Source organism: Astatotilapia calliptera, chromosome 11, assembly GCF_964374335.1.
Source record: "Astatotilapia calliptera chromosome 11, fAstCal68.1, whole genome shotgun sequence".
Classification (NCBI taxonomy): Eukaryota; Metazoa; Chordata; class Actinopteri; order Cichliformes; family Cichlidae; genus Astatotilapia; species Astatotilapia calliptera.
Genome location: NC_137432.1, coordinates 38,381,259 through 38,398,128, shown reverse-complemented (window position 1 = coordinate 38,398,128; position 16,870 = coordinate 38,381,259). Strand labels below are relative to the sequence as shown.

The following is a 16,870-nucleotide window of genomic DNA, read 5'->3' as shown; positions in this document are numbered from 1 at the left end:
AAGCCTCAGCTGTGGAGGTCAAAGAGGAGCTGAGACTGGACTCGTGTTGAACGAGCCCCCCCTCTCGCCGCGGCTGTCTGGAGAGGCTGAAACTAAGAAATGCCGTCTGACCACAGAGGTCTCGTGCCAGCCCACATGAGCTGACGGCTCAGTTCAAACCCTGAATCCAGCAGCCAAGTCCCCCCTCTTCGATGGTCCGCCCCACATACGAGTGAACTGTTTACCTGCTTTAACCTGCTCACTGTCGCTGTGCGTCTGCAGGACGCTCTGGAACCCACGCCCACCCCAACCTCTTCTTTCCAGCCTCCGTCTGACTCAATGTGCTGCTCGTTTCTCCAGGTGTTGCTGCTGAGCCCGTTCTCATCCTCTGGACGTCCAATGGAAACACCTCCAAGCATCAGCCTCGCATCCCTGTGGATGAGCGGGGTTACTGCTGTGATGGGGCAAAAGCTCAGCCTGGCACTTGAAAGTGAAATCCTGGACTGAGCAAATCGATCTGAGCAGTGGCTGAACTTTTGATTTATGCCAACCTCCAAAAGCCGACTCTGCGATGTCAGCGTGTCCCTGCGTGTCCTGAGGAGGAGGCGTCTGACAAAAACAGCTCTGTATTAATCACATCATAAATGTGCATCTCACACAGCGTTAATAGCTCCAAATCTATAGAGGTCAAAGACTTTGTGACTCCTGTGGAGTTTCCTGATGTCACGGACATCAGACACTCATCAGCCGTCTTTTAGCGATGAATGAAAAAGGAGAAAGGAGAGGCCCGACAGCTACATGCGTGCAGGTAAAGTGAGACTGGACGTCACGCTTGCTCTGGAGCTCAGACAGGAGCGTTTTCACGATGCAGAACATGAACGAGCTTCACTGAAACGGTCAGGAGGACCTGGAGCTGCTCCCGTGAACAAACACAGGCTAATGCACGCGGCCGATGCTAAACCTGCACTTCCATCCAGACAGAGAATAAACACCACACAGCTGAAACAGTCGCACACCTCTGCTGTGACCACACAGCGACTTCTTTAACGTCTCTGCTGGGGTGAAGAGAAAAGGAAGAGATGATGGACGATGAACGGCGAGCATGGCGAGGCCTCAGAGCAGAAAGACAGAGCGTCTGTCCCTGTCAGTCTTTGTCTCATTTCACCAACCTGTTAAAGGTCATCACAGACCAGTTCATTCATGCTGACAGAGTTTGTGGGTGTGTCGTAGAAATGTGACAGGAGGGAAAACGTGACTGATCCTCTGAATTATTGGTGGTTATCCACGTGAAGTGACCACTGAAGTTCGGCCATCTTTCATTCATATATGAGCTTCAATCCTGAAGATCGCTGCACAGAGTGTCACTGCTAGGAGTCTTTCTCTGCACCACAGTCACTGGGCTTGCCCCCTTTCTCTGCTGTTGTTGTTGCTCCTGCGATGCCTCTGCAGGGAGCGGTCCAGCGTCTAAATGGAGCGTAACATTACATGCACTGAGCAGAAAGAGCTGAAGACAAGAAAATAATGAGGCTCAAATGTCCGTCAGTTAATGTCTCCTGTTCCATGCCTAACATGAAGCCTGCCACCAACACTGAACCTAAATCGCCTCCTGGCTCCAGCAGCCATCGCGCTCGCCAGGAGCAGAGGTGGACTCGGGACTGTTTCGGGTCTCAGACAGGGATTACCTGTCCAGCTGGAAGCAGTCTGGCTGCTCGGAATACTTGGCTGAGTTTCCCAGCACTACTAACATCGTTAAGCGAGGGTCTAACAGCGACCATCATCAACAACAACGCATGGTTAAAAATTCACAAACACAATTTAATGATCACTGTTTGTTTTCAGCTGCCAGGATGCACGAAGAGGCAAAGACCGAGCAGCAATTAGGACTGACCCTGGAGGAGATTAGCGACCTCCACAGATCCACATCTTGAGAGCACATGTCTGAACAGAGACGACTGTCTCACTTCAGCCTTAAGATTCTCCTGCTCTGATGATCCAGCTCATCAGATCTGAGAGTCTGTGTTCAGGTGACATGTTTGCCAGCTTGAAGGCCTGTGGTACATAGCCGATCATTAGAGATAGGTTGATCATATATAAGATCGAAGCATTAATTAATGGCAGGACTTCTTTGAGCAGTTTTGTAGGAATGGGGTCTAAAAGACAGGTTGATGGTTTGGAGGAAGTAATTATTGAAGTTAACTCAGAAAGATCAATTGGAGAAAAAGAGTCTAACTTAACATCAATGGTACTAAGAGTAGCTGTAGATAATATTACATCTGTGGGATGATTATTGGTAATTTTTCCTCTAATGATAAAATTTTATTTGTGAAGAAGTTCATGAAGTCATTACTAGTTAACGTTAAAGGGATTGTTGGCTCAACAGAGCTCTGACTGTTTGTCAGCCTGGCTACAGAGCTGAAGAGAAACCTGGGGTTGTTCTTATTTTCTTCAATCAGTGATGAATAGTAAGATGTTCTGGCTTTGTGGAGGGCTTTCTTATAAAGCAGCAAACTATTTCTCCAGGCTAAATGATGATCCTCTAAATTTGTGACACGCCATTTCCTCTCCAGCTTACGAGTCATCTGCTTTAGGCTACGTGTTTGAGAATTATACCACGGAGTCAGGTACTTCTGATTAGAGACCTTAGTTTTCACAGGAGCTACAGTATCCAGAGTCGTACGTAGTGAGGAGGTGAAATTATTAACAAGATGATCGACCTCTGTTGGAGCAGCGTTCAGATAGCTGCTCTGCTCTGTGTTGGTACAGGGCATTGAAGATGATAACAGTGGGTGGATTATATTCTTAAACTACAGCGCTTTCAGAGCAGCACCAACTGCAGGCCAACATGGCGGAGGTGGAAGGAGAAATTACCAGAGGAAATGATGCTGAGGAGCACCAGAACAGCACCAAGGGAGCCAGTGGGGAAACAGGAAGCAGTGACTGAAGTTTCAAAGTAAGAGCCAAGGGATGGACCAGTAGTAAATCAAACAGTGATGTTCTTACAGAAGAATAAAAATGAAAAATGGCTAGAATGAGTCACTAATCCTTGGGTGGTCAATACCTGAGCAGCCCTCCAAAGTAAAAGTGCAACCAAGAAAATTATCAGTGGACTCAATGATGTCAGACACGTGAAGCTGGTGGGAAGAAATCCCTGCAGACGCCGTCAGAGCAGGAGAACAGCTGGAGCATAGACAGGATGTCCACATACTTTTGGCTGTTCAATGATCTGATGTGGTTTTTTTAAGCACATCTCCATCAGGGAACATTTGCACCAACCAGCAGGTGGGTGGGCTGAGAAGAAGACGTGAAAGTTTACGTGAAGAAGACATAAACTTTCAAAAAGAAAAACGCGCACAGTCTGAGTCACTGCAGTTTTAATGTTTAGAGTGAAGAATGCACAGCTTGAAGCTCTGCTGCATGATGTAAAGTCTCTGTCAAACACACAGGACCCCCGGGCGCCCGTGGGGGGATGATGCACTTCACTCCCTGATTGAAGAAGTGTTTGAAAGCCAGATGTTTGTGCTCTGGATAATCTAAACCCAGGAATTTGTTATTCTGATGTATAGAAACCAAAGTTTGGAGCAACTCTGACAGAAAGCAGCCTCAGCTCTGCTTTCAGCAGCTGATGGGAGTTTAAACCTTCAGCACCAGCAGACGAATCTTTATGCGTCTACTCTGTGAGGTTCGAGGAAAAGCACTGATGATGGAAAACTGCACCGGCTCATCTCAGTTTTTAAACCCACTCTTTGAATAGAACAATGAAACACCCGAGGCAGCTAAAAGATGGATGTGACGGATTTGTTCAGGACTTTGGAGACCTGTGAAACGATCCAGATGTTTCAGCCACTCAGCAGCTCGTTAACACATTTACAGGCACAATCGAGAAAAATATGGACTTCCAAGAAATCGTTGCAGTTTTTCTCTGAACTCATGTGGTGAGAAAAATTACTTCAGGCAGGTCCGACCAAGAAACGTCTTCAAAACTATGCGAGTGTGCGAGCCTTCGAGTCCACCGTTCATCATTTTGTGCTTGTTCTAACTCTGATAGAGGAGGCTAAACTGGTCAGGCTAAACTGGTCAGGCTAAACTGGTCAGACAGGCGACACTCTGAGACATTTAAAAAAGTCAAAGTTTGGTTGGAAAGCAAAGAGTCTTTTTTCTGTTCCAAGGAACAATTTTCAGTGTGACACAACATCTTTTTCTTTTAACAATCTGAAATGCAAATCCCTGCCCGCTCATCTTATCTCTACCACTGACGTTTACATCAGTTATTAGAGGTTTAGATTCCCGACAGATCTGTCATATCTGGTTTCAGTCCTTGTTCAGGTTCTTCACTCAGCATGGAAACCTGTCAGCGTGTTTGTTCACGCAGGGAAAGCCGGCGTTTCCATGGCTACAAACTCCAGGGGCTGGTTATTCTGACCAATGAGAGCAAATCCAGCCCTTCTGTTGCTTTTCACTGGAAATGCAGATCTGAGATCTGTGCCAATTTCTCTTACCAGTCCGTCAAACTGGATCCAACCAGTTAACTTCAGGATGTTTTTAAAGTACAAACTCAGATGCACCAGTTTGCTAAATCAGATTTTAATTATAAGGGAAAATTTCACCACTTCAAAAAGAGCCGAGGAGAAAAACGCGCCATGCATTTGTTATTCATTCGCCTCGTCAGCTCATGTCAGCTCTCTGCTTTTACTAAAGTGGCTCTGACTCACAAACAGTGTTGGTCAAGTTAATTGAAAAAAGTAATCAGTAACTAATTACTGATTACTTCCGCAAAAAGTAATCCCGTTACTTTACTGATTACTTATTTTCAAAAGTAATTAGTTACTTAGTTACTTTTTAAAAACACGATTTACAACCTGAATAGGTGATAAAGCGATAGATCTTTCAGCCCAATTCTACTTTTTCTGCATAATCCATCATACAAAATGTAATCAAATGGAAAAGTCTCTTTTTAAAACTTGTTTTATTCGTTTTAATCTTTTAACTTCATGCATCAAGCAAACATTTAATTATCTGCAACATTCTCTGACTGGAAGAAATTAGTTTAACATTTAAACCTATTTTCTGCACATTCCAGCTCATAAAATAAAATATTTTTTGTGTTTACACTCAGTCTTTCAAATAGATGCAAGTAAAACACAGTCCACCATCCCTGGACTCGCACCAGTTTGCATACAGGGAGAACCGGTCAACCGAGGATGCGATCGCCACAGTGCTGCACACATTACTGAAGCACTTGGAACACAGGAACACCTATGCACGGCTCCTCTTTGTAGACTACAGCTCGGCTTTTAATACCATCCGGCCATACAAACTCCGTCCCAAACTCCACCAACTGGGACTTAACTCTTCTCTGTGCAACTGGATTGTGGACTTCCTCACTAACCGTAGACAGAGTGTCAGAGTGGGTAAGAACACCTCTTCCACCCTTGTGGTCAACACCGGTGCCCCTCAGGGGTGTGTTCTGAGCCCTCTGCTATACACTCTCTTCACCCATGACTGTATTTCCTCCTGCGCGTCCAATCTCATTGTTAAGTTTGCAGATGACACTACAGTGCTCGGACTTATATCCAACAATGATGAGACAAACTATAGGACAGAGGTGCAACAACTAGAGTCATGGTGCCACGACAATAACTTGGTCTTAAACACCAAAAAGACCAAGGAGATCATTGTAGATTTCCGGAAGAGGGGCCATAACAACCATCTGCCTCTCTTCATTGGCAGTGAGGCGGTGGAGAGGGTGAGCAGTTTTAAATTCTTGGGGGTAACTGTGACCGAGGACCTGTCCTGGGGCAACCATATCACCTCAGTTGTACGGAAGGCCCAACAGCGCCTCTACTACCTGAGGAGACTGCGGAGCGCACACATTCCCAGATCTCTGATGCTGAACTTCTACAACTGTGCCATCAGCAGCGTTCTGACGTATGGATTTCTAGTGTGGTTCCCCAGCTGCACCAAGGCCGATCAGCAAGCACTCCAGCGGGTGGTGAAAGAAGCTGGCAGAATTATTGGAACAAGTCTGCCAGAGATCAGTAATATCTTCCCCACTCGCTGTCTGAGGAGGGTGCACAGTATCCTGCGGGACCAACATCACCCTGCGCGCCACCTTTTCCATCTGCTGCCCTCAGGGAGAAGGTACAGGTCTATACAGGCCAGAACATCCAGACTGGCCAACAGCCTGTATCCACAGGCTGTGAGGCTCCTGAACTCTCTGCCCCCCTCTCACGGACAATAACCATATCCAACTTCTTAATAGCAATGAACTGGTCTGCATTGGTGCATCATATCTTTATTCTCTTCCCCCTCCTGCCCCCCCCCCTCTTTCTTAAATAGATAACTATCATATCTGATATCATATCTCACAGTACAATAATATTGAATGGGTTGCATTGTTGTATTTTGTCATGTTTCTCAGGTCTTTGTCTGAATTTCTACGAACATTATTGCTAAGGATTGTCTTATTGCATTGGAGTCACACTGGGTTAAATATGTACACTTGGGTTTTAAGGGGTATTTATTATTTTCTTCTTTTTTTGGGTTGTATGGAAGCCCCAAACGCAATTTCATTGTTCTTGACAATGACAATAAATAAATACTACTACTAAAATAAATAAAGTCAAAGACTCAGCGGTCCTGTTGCTCTATTTTCACCTGTAAAGCAGGAGTGGGGCAGGCGGAGGTTTACCCTGGTGCAGGTGTGCCGCGGTCAGTGGAAGAATCCGCGAGTTTCTCTGTGAGTTTCCCATTACGTCGTAGCTACTCGGTGCTTGTTGGAAGTTTAGGGGTTTTTTCGCTGTAAAAATAAGTTTTCTTCCCACGCACAGCGGACACTAATGTTTTTGTCACTTTTTATGGAATCAAACTCAAAGTAAGGTCAGTACTTCCACGCTTTAAACGCTGCACGCTCATACTCTCTCTGCACTCGATATATGATCCATTGTTGATCTGCACACAGCTGTTGTCACGAACGTCGCACTCGCTTACGTCACTGTCGTGAGACATTCTCGCAAAAAATCACGGTTTTAGTAACGCAGTAACGCAGCGTTCCTACGGGAAAGTAACGGTAATCTAATTACTGTTTTTGCAATAGTAATCCCTTACTTTACTCGTTAGTCAAAAAAAGTAATCGGATTACAGTAACACGTTACTGCCCATCTCTGCTCACAAATGACCTTTCTCCGGCTCTTCCTGCAGCCTCTCAGTCCTTCGTGTCTGAATCTTAAACTCTGAACTGAAGGAAACCCGACTGTTTCACCTCATCCGAGCCTTTTCTTCTGTTCTGAAAGCTGGCGAGGCCTGGCTATTCCTAGTGGGCTCATCACCTTGCAGGTGGCCCAGAGACTTGACCACCTACTCTACCCTGACCAGCTGACATCTGCGACGAGGTGTGGTCAGATTTAAAACTGAATATTCAGAGCCCAAACGCCTGGGATTCGTTTTATGCATGTTTCTCCTCTTATTTGAGAGTTTGGAGATGTGAAAATAAAAATATGCACAGCTGTAACAGTGATACAAACACAAAGGAAGCATTGTAAGCACACGTTAGCTAACCAGCAGACTGGTGTTACCCACAGAGTTATAATCATAAAAAAAATCCCCCCCTCGTGTCTGGCAGCTCTGACGAGGCGTCTCGCATTAGCTTAATTTACTGAAAGTGCCTCTAAAGCTGAACGAATGTTAATGGAGCCTGAAAAGAGGGCAGTGAGGGTCCAAAGAGGAGAACTCCATAAAACTAAAATCCCTCAGCATGTTTTTGTTCAGAGTTCGGAAACCAACCAAAGCTCTGTTACTTAAAAATATTTGTGGTTTCGCAGAATTCTCACCGGGGCTAAAATCTGATATCGGTAGTCGCCACTGAAAACAAACAACATAAATTACGGAGTGTTGTTAATGCACCGAGGACATAAACTGGCTCAAACATCAGGTCGGTGCAGCCAGAGACAGCAGCAGGAGTCTGGGCTGATTCAGTCTCTGTGCTGAAGGTGGTTCAAAACCAGGAAGTGATTATGTTAGTAACAGGAAACTGACATGAACCTAATGACAGGACAGGGGAAGTGAAACTAAATACATTGAACAAAGAACACAAGACTCCTTCAAAATAAAACAGGAAACATGGAGAAAAAATACAATAATCAACAAAATAAAACTAAAATGTCTTGGTACTGGGTCGCACCGTGACATTTTTCTTCCTGTGCAATCGACTGGAAGGCAGACAATGGAGCACTACAGCAATACAGCTTTTGAAGAGCGGAGATGTGGACGTTACTTTTATTTTTATTGCACAACAGGACAAGAGTGTGACAGTAAAATTGGACAGAAGCTGCTAACACAGCTTTGGTCTTTGCAAGTGTCTGCACAGACAGCATGCTAACGCTAAGCTAGCCAAGAACCCAGACTGGTGTTAGAGCTGAGCGCACGCCGACCCGAGCCCGCAGCCTGAGCGACGAGCACGCAGCCTCCGTTTCTACCTGTTCGTGTTTGTAGAGTCGTCTGCTGGTTTTCAACTTTGCTTTGTGCGTTTTAAGTTCAGACGTAAACACTAAGACAAAGATGTGAATCAGGCGGCTGGTGTGGATATTGATGCAGTGCCATAGCAGCGGATTTCAGGGCGAATGGTTAGTATTTAAAATGCATGTGTTTGTCCCAGGCAGTAAAAACATGAAAGTGCTGAAGTATCATTTGATTTTTGTGTTTTACTCGAACGCAGGCATTTCACCAGAAATTACATTTCTGTTGCAGGGGAGGACTGCAAGACCGTCCACAGAACCACGCGGGCCTGGTTCTAATCTAGGACCACATGAACACTGACATGTTGCTTTTTATGTTTTCCTTTTGAACACTGGAGCAGCTTTTTCAGCACTTTTTAATGTGAGAAAACCACTTTTGACTTGTTTGTTTGCATTTTCTCTCACAATGTTCCCAATGTGAGAGAAAATCAAACAGCAAACTCGAAGGGCTCAGAACTAAAACCGATAGTTATCTGCAGGAAACTCCTCATTATGGATTTGTTGCAGTAACATCCTGGAGAAAGCCGGAGCTAAAGCTAATTATGTAATTACTTCCTGTCACAACTTAAACTAAGCAGCAACAGATGAAAACCACAGAGGATCAGAGACGACCCAACATCAGCTTCAGCCACCAATAAAACTCCACAATCAGCTCCCAAACCAACAAACGTCACCGCAGCAGTGGAGGAGGTGAATCCCTCTGAGGCGAGATTAAAGCACCAAAGAAGAAGAACAAAGATTCGAGCATCTGTGATGAAATGTTAATTAAACACTGAAGGTTTCACAGCTTATTTCAGGTGTCAGTGTATGTGTGCAGTGAATCAGCTGCGAGGTGCAAGGAGAAACCAAACAGATGTCACATGTTTACGAACACTCATGGCCAAGGATAGAAGTGACGAGACTATGGCCTGTATTTGTATAGCGCTATAGTATCAGGAGGCAGCCTGGGATCAAACCACCGACCTTCTGACGAGTGGCTGCCCTGCTCTGCCACCTGAGCCACAGCCAGAAATTAGAAAATATATTCAGTTTTTTAAATTTTTACAGTTCGGTAACTGACTTTTCTTCTTCTTTATTAAACGTTTAAGCAGGATTTTAAACATAAATCACTACCTGGCAGAGAGTCGGCGCTTGGCTCAAGGACACTTCAGCTGGATGACGGGTGGTCAGGAGACTCTGATGATCCTGGATCGCAAAAACAAACAAAGAAGAGTCAGCATCAGCAACCAGCAGCTTCACCCGTAGCGCTGCCTCGACATGCCAAACGCTCACTCGCAGGAGGAACTCTGGGTTTATCTAATTAACCTCGTTTTGTTTAGACATCTGTTCAATGAGGCGCTGCAGCTGCACGCAGAGCTGTGTCTACAACACATTTCCATCATGCAGTTAACAGCTTGACTTCAGATTTGGTTTCCGCTTTGGTCAAAGGGCCATCTAACGTGTAACTTCAGACAAAGCTGTGAGGTCAGCTGATCTCGTTTCCAGATGTCATTAGCTGATGAATTTCGTCGGATTCAGTTTGAAAGATTTTTGCTGGATGTTACATCAAAACTGCTTTCCCCTGCGTACAGTTGCTGCACAGCTGCAAACCACCTTTTATGCTGTGTCAGACTGATGTTGCTCTGTTCTGGGATTAAAGCTGCCCCGTTTGAAGTGCAGGTATTCCCTCATGTTCTGTCAAAGGAAACCATTGCTAATTTACATGTGTGGGAAGCTACAAATGTTCAGATTGTAAGGCAAACAAATCAAAAACAAAACAGCGTTTGGTTTCCTTGTCTTGATGTGGTCGACTCTGAGGTTTATTTGAAGTGCCAGTACCCTTTCCTCTGTCATTTTAAAGTACAGACAGTGTCACGTGTCTGTTGTTCTAGTAACAGCACAGTCACAGAAACTGTAGAGCAGCTGAAGTCCGTTACACTTAGGGTTAGGGCAGAGTGGTTTACCAAAAGGACTTCACAGGTGTTCCTGTGGTTTGCAGCAGGGGCGCTAATGAAACATTAGCAGAGAAGACGTAGCAGCTGGACCTCTGGATCCTGTTTCAAATCACAACAACAGTTGCTTTATATTGTGAGGTTGACCCAACAATCATATGACCCCCTATGAGCAAGCATTTTGGCGACAGTGGGAAGGAAAAACTCCCTTTTAACAGGAAGAAACCTCCGACAGAATCAGGTTCGGGGAGGGGCGGGGCCATAACATGGCTGCTGTGAAGTCACTGTGCTAACAGACCATCCAAGAAGGCGGAGCTCCGGTTTTGCAGAGTAAAAATCGGAACACTAATCAGCAGGAACCTGTTTTTGTGTGACGCTCCCAGCTTGAGAATTAAGCTACACAGCAAAATCTCCAGTGTTAAATTAACACTAGAGTGTCTATATGGGTCCACTCCTCTGAGTGTTAAATACAACACTGTTGAGTGTTAAATTTACATTTTTGACAGTGTTATATGTTTAAAAGTAACCTAGTCAGTTTTGAAGATTAACAAAGGCTAACACTGAGCAGTGCTGATCTTCTAACACTGGAAAATAACTCAAGGTGTTAGAAATATTCCCGTGTGATGTTCCAGCTCACATCCGATGCTGGTATATGACAAGAAGTCATGAAAAGCACACTAGGTCCACTTTGTCTCTTTGGTGGACCTTCATGTTAAACATGACTGTTTCCAACACTGAGCTCAGTGCTTGCATTCTGCTTTCATGGCACAGAAGCCACACCCACCTCAAGCCCTCTGTTTTTCAGGGGCAGCCAATCAGAAGAAAGGTGAGAACAGCTGTAGCCCAGTGTGAGATAAAGAAGGCTCATTTTGGACAGCTAATCATGCAAAGCTGCTGAGTCCTAGAATCAAAGTACAGATTATGGCGCACTGACGAGATTTCCATTCATGTGAGGATGAATCCATCAGACGGGGCACTGCATAACCACTTTTCAGTTTTTGCTTCACCTTCCAAAGCTGCTGCTGATCCATCAGTCTCACATGTGTACACAGAAAATACACAAAACCAAAGGAGCTTCCTGCTGCGAGGCCAGCGTCCTGCCCGAGAGCAGATAAACAGGAAAAAATAAATCAGATGTGAGCGGAGGAGTGGCGTGTCTGCAGGGACGTCTCCGCTTCCCCCAAACACACTCAACATGTACACGAAAGCCTCCATCGCACCTGCTCGGCTCATCTGCTCTCAGGCGACTGCCGGGACGACGAGGTCTTTCCTAATTTGGCATCTCGATGTATGCTCCAGGACAAACTGTCATCGGTGCCTCTCGAACTGTCGCTGAGTTTGTACCTGGAGCTTTTTTTAGATTCTAATTATTTAACACATGTAAGTGGCACAAAAAGGTCCCAAGAAGGCAGGAGGGTTATTAAAGCAGCAGAAAATTAAAGAACACAACATGTCTGTATGTCCGTGCCATCAGCTGATGCTCTGTGAATATAACACAGGCCAGATGCAAAAACTGAGCCAGCGAGAGTCACATCCTCCCATCATAACAGAGCAGAGCCCGATGCACAAGTTTCAGCTCAGAACATCAGCAGATGTTAAAAAGACTCCAAAGGTCCATGTCCTCCAGTAAGAAACTCGCTCACGGTTTCTGTTCATGCGCCAAAACTAAAGCATTATGAGACCCTGGCGGCGGCGGCTGCTGGGTTCATGTTTCCCAGAATAAAACAATGAAAGTTGGACAGATTCAACTATGGTGAAAACTCCCACTTCATAATCCCTCCAAGTGGGATGATTACACGTACAAGTATGATTGTGTTTCTTTAGTGAGACAGTGAATGTGCCTCACACCGTGTCACATGATGCAGTGGGAGGCATTCGTGAATCATGACCAGCTGACAAACTGATTTAGTTTCGAGAACACTCAGGAGCTCAGTTCAGACCCGGGCCCAGCCCGCTCCCCGTACAGGTCTCGTTTTACTATCAAACACATGCATCAATGTAAATATCACCATATCACGTTAAATTTTATAATTATTTTAAATTCAAAATAGAGTATTTAAAAGTAGAATGGGAGGCAGAGCCTTCGGTTTTCAGGCCCCTCTTCTGTGGAACCAGCTTCCAGTTTGGATTCAGGAGACAGACACTATCTCCACAGCCTCCACTTTCTACTGCTAGTGACCACACAGGTCGTCCGACGGGAGGAAAGCTGTCCTTAAACCCAAGCTGTTCAGCTCAGATTGGATTGTTCTGCAGAGGCTACGTCACTGTTTGTGGAGGAATTTCTGAATTTGTGCTGCTTATCACAGCCCACCGAGACGAGAGCAGACACACACACACACACACACACACACACACACACACACACACACACACACACAGGAGGAGGGGTCTGATTCTAATCTCATGATCTGATTGGTCCCTGCCTTCACAAACTTTCCCTGCTAATGACTTTACATTTACATTTACTATCACCTCAAGAATATATCAAGGATAAAAGATCTGATGTCTCAACAGGACCTGGAAAAACTAGTCCATGCATTCATCTTTAGTAGGCTTGATTACTGTAACAGCATCTTTACATGTCTACCTAAAAAATCAGTCAGACAACTACAGCTCATTCAGAACTCTGCTGCTCGAGTCCTCACTAAGACCAAAAAAGTGGACCACATCAGTCCAGCTCTGAGGTCCTTACACTGGCTGCCTGTCCGTCAGAGGATAGACTTTAAAGTCCTGATGCTGGCCTATAAAGCTCTGAATGGTTTAGGACCAAAATACATCAGTGACCTCCTGACCCAGTATGAACCTTCCAGATCCCTCAGGTCATCTGGATCCGGTCTTTTATCAGTTCCCAGAGTCAGAACCAGACACGGAGAAGCTGCATTCAGCTTTTATGCTCCTTATATCTGGAACAAACTCCCAGAAAGCCTCAGATCAGCTGAAACACTCAGTTTATTTAAATCCAGGTTGAAGACTCACCTGTTCTCAGCTGCATTTGAATAAAGCACCAAATCCACACTTTAAGCTTAAATTTCAAAACTTACATTTAACTACTGATTTTATCTACTGTTCTGATTTTATCTGTTTTGATTTTATATACTGTTGTTTGTTTGTTTGTTTGTTGGTTTGTTTGTTTGTTAATTAGTTAGTTAGTTTATTTGCTTGTTTTATTCAATTTTAAATCATGCTTTTTATTTGTTCTTGTTTCTAATGTCTCTGTAAAGCACTTTGAATCACCTTGTTGTTGAATTGTGCTATACAAATAAACTTGCCTTGCCTAGAAATGTAAACTCTGACCAAAAAAGGCCCAACAGTCTATACACACACACACACACACACACACACACACACACACACACACACACACACACACACACACACACACACACACACACACTCGTATGGCTCACAGGAGGGGATCTAAGCTATAAAATGAGCAGGTCATACATGGCTGCAGTCGACAGTGTGGGCGTGTCCATCGTTGTGGGTGTGGTGTGTCAGATCAGTGTCATAAACTGATTTTAATAAGCTGACGAGTGGAATACAGTGGAAACCCCCACCCTCAGTTTTCAGAATAAAAGCTTTCTTAAACGTCACTCAGAGGCCACGCCCCTATTAATGCAAATTTGCATGCTTGCATAAATAAAATCTTTCAGAAGAGGCTGAGAGCATCGAGAAAATGCTGGAGAGCGGTGCTGATTCTGGAATGTTCTCCTGGAGCTGAGGGGACCTCACTGACGCACTGCAGACACATTTTAGGCTCTTATATGATGAAACTGCAGAGCTTTTTAGGCGCCGTCCAAAGACTGAAATGGAAACCAGAGGAGCTGCAGATGGAGAGGATGGGGGCTCACAGTATGGAAGTTCAACAGTGACAAAAACACGACACAAACCTGCAGAGAAACTAATCTTTGTTTTACAGATGTCAGCTTTTATCAGCGTCATTTGTCCTGTTTTCAATATTAGTCTACAGATACGAACACATTAACCACACAGCACAGCTTCAACTCGAAGCTTTTACATTCACAGCTCAGCAGTTAGAGCTCTGAGATCCCACAGCGTCCATGAATGTCTGCATCTTCGCGAGGGCCTGCAGAGCCTCGGCACGCGGCGAGACTCGCACGGCCATCCTCAGCCTCATCCTTAAAAACAGTTTGACTTCCTCTCCAACACATTTGTTTGATTATTATTTGATTATCTGAACTTTGTCTGTTTCTGGTGTTTTTCAGTGGACATTAAGCTCGATGTTACTCAAAGGCAGTGACTTGTGTTTGTCTCCTACCCCAGATTAATCCTCAGATTAATGCTGGGATGGATTTCATGACTCCTGGCTGAGAGGAGGACCCACTAACTTTCATCAATAAATTAAAAACCAAACAAACTTAAGTGCGATCTTGGTGGTGTAGGCAATATTCAAATGAGCTCACGTCAGGGGACCCAAATGAAGGTAACTGAAATAACACCTCACAGAATGATAAGAAATGTTTTCATTTTATATTTTGTGTCTGTCTGTAACAGACGGTCACATCTTAACATGTTTAAATATTTTAACTGATGTGTTTTGTGTCCTTTTAAATAATAAAAATCTCATAAAACTTGTGCAAATGTTGTTTTCTCAGAAATCTGTTTTTAGCGTCTTCATCCCAAAGATAAGTTCAGGATGTTTGAAACAGAGGAATCGATCAGAAATAAGGTTGTGTTTAAAAACAAAATCTATTTCCTGATTCAAATCGATTTTGGTCTGAATAAAGTGATCTCGATTCATTAAATCCTGGATTTAAATATAAATGTAATTAATCAGAAACTCCAGAATCAGCTCAACCAGGAGATGAGAGCAGAAACACAGAGCGTGGATCGTCCACAGAGCGTGGATCGTCCACAGAGCGTGGATCGTCCACAGCCGTCGGGGCTGAAACACAATGATTGCTCAGCTGTGATCGAACCTCTGTGACTCTGCTTCACTTCAGCAGCATCAGGTTGCTTCAGTCTTTGATCGACTGCAGAAGAGTTTGAAGCTTCTCTGCTATAAAAAGCCAGAACAGGAGAACCTGCTTCATGTTTTATCCTCAGTTACTTTGACACAAAGACGTCTGCGGTGATGCTCACACCTCTGATGGAGCCTCACAGCGTCAGCTTTGTCTTATACATGGATACGTGCTGATAAACGATCAGAGTTTTTCACACTCGATGATAGAAATCGGTGAGGACACCCAGCCCTAATCAGAAAGTATTGATCGTCCATGCATTCTGGCTCTGACTCCACCCGAGCCTCCAGCAAACTTTTCTCATGCAGTAAAAGCTAACAGCTGAAAAGTTGACTCTGAGTTTGATTGTGATAAAAACTAAACTGATGTCCTTGCCAAACAGTTTCTGCTTGAAATGAAAAAAGCACTTTAGATTTTGGACGTTAGAGCATTTGAGACATTTCAGAGTCAGCAGTATTCAGATGAAGCCACAGTCACACTGCAGCACCGCAGGCTGAGGCTAACAAAGACTCTACAAACCACAAAACCCAACCAGCAATAAAAAACTGCACCTCATCGCGTCTCAGTGATGAACCACAAAGTAAAACATCTGAACGACTGTCTCTGACTAAAAATCAAACAATCATCACAAAAACTGCTGCAGGAAAAAAAACTTTGCACATTCTGTGCATTAAAAAGCCTCCATAGACTCATTTACCTCACAGATGAAATGCAAACAAAGCACTTTAAATGCATCAGCTCCTGTTAGTCTTTGCATGAATAATAATCAGCAATAGGAATGAATCATTTCCCACACTTGTCGTCCTTTACAGGAAACATTCATAGCTAAGCGTCACCTTTCTACTGTCTGACACAACATTCATGTTCAAACTGAAATAAATGAATTCACAGGTTAAAACTGAGGAGTTTCTGAACCAATGAAAACTGCACAGAGAAGCTGCATGAACATCAGCCTCTGAATCAATCACTATCTGCTCCTTTCCCCCAGATAAATCGCTGCAGCCATCCTACCCATGCACAGGCTGCGAGTCACTTACAGATGTGCCGCTCTGCGTCCGTGCCCTCCACACATACAGCACACGAGTGGTTAGCCATATAGGGAGCTGTAACTTTTTCTGTAGGAAACGCCTTGCTGCTGTCTCCACTCCTCCCACCAGCCTGCAGTGGGGGAGAAGTGATTGCTCATGTGAGTGTAATTTATAGCTAAAGACACCAGATTGGTCTGTGGAGTTTACATGTTGTTCTGCAGGAAACCTGCTTCCTGTTTTCTTCCTTGAGCTCTTACATGGCCTACATACTTGGTTGCTTCTCTGTGTTGCTTCAGAGGACACACCGGTGGGCTCTTCAGAGGGTGCTGATATAACATGTGTACATATGTTCAGAACCACACCAAGCATACTGTGTGCTTACAGCTTTGACTCCATGGTTGATCAGCGCACCTCATTCCCTCAGCTCATTATGTGCTTCT

General features: G+C 44.5%; 1 protein-coding gene across 1 annotated transcript in view; it reads right to left on the bottom strand.

Moving 5' to 3' along the window:
* Window positions 1-16,517, bottom strand: part of col6a4a (collagen, type VI, alpha 4a) — a 70,193-nt gene extending 53,676 nt beyond the window's left edge. Inside the window, exons 1-2 of the mRNA XM_080308657.1 lie at window positions 16,440-16,517; window positions 9,603-9,674 (exon numbers count right to left, since the gene is read on the bottom strand). The gene's annotated coding sequence lies outside the window, so the exon portion shown is untranslated. The remainder of the gene's footprint in view (window positions 1-9,602; window positions 9,675-16,439) is intronic.
* Window positions 16,518-16,870: the final 353 nt, after the last annotated feature.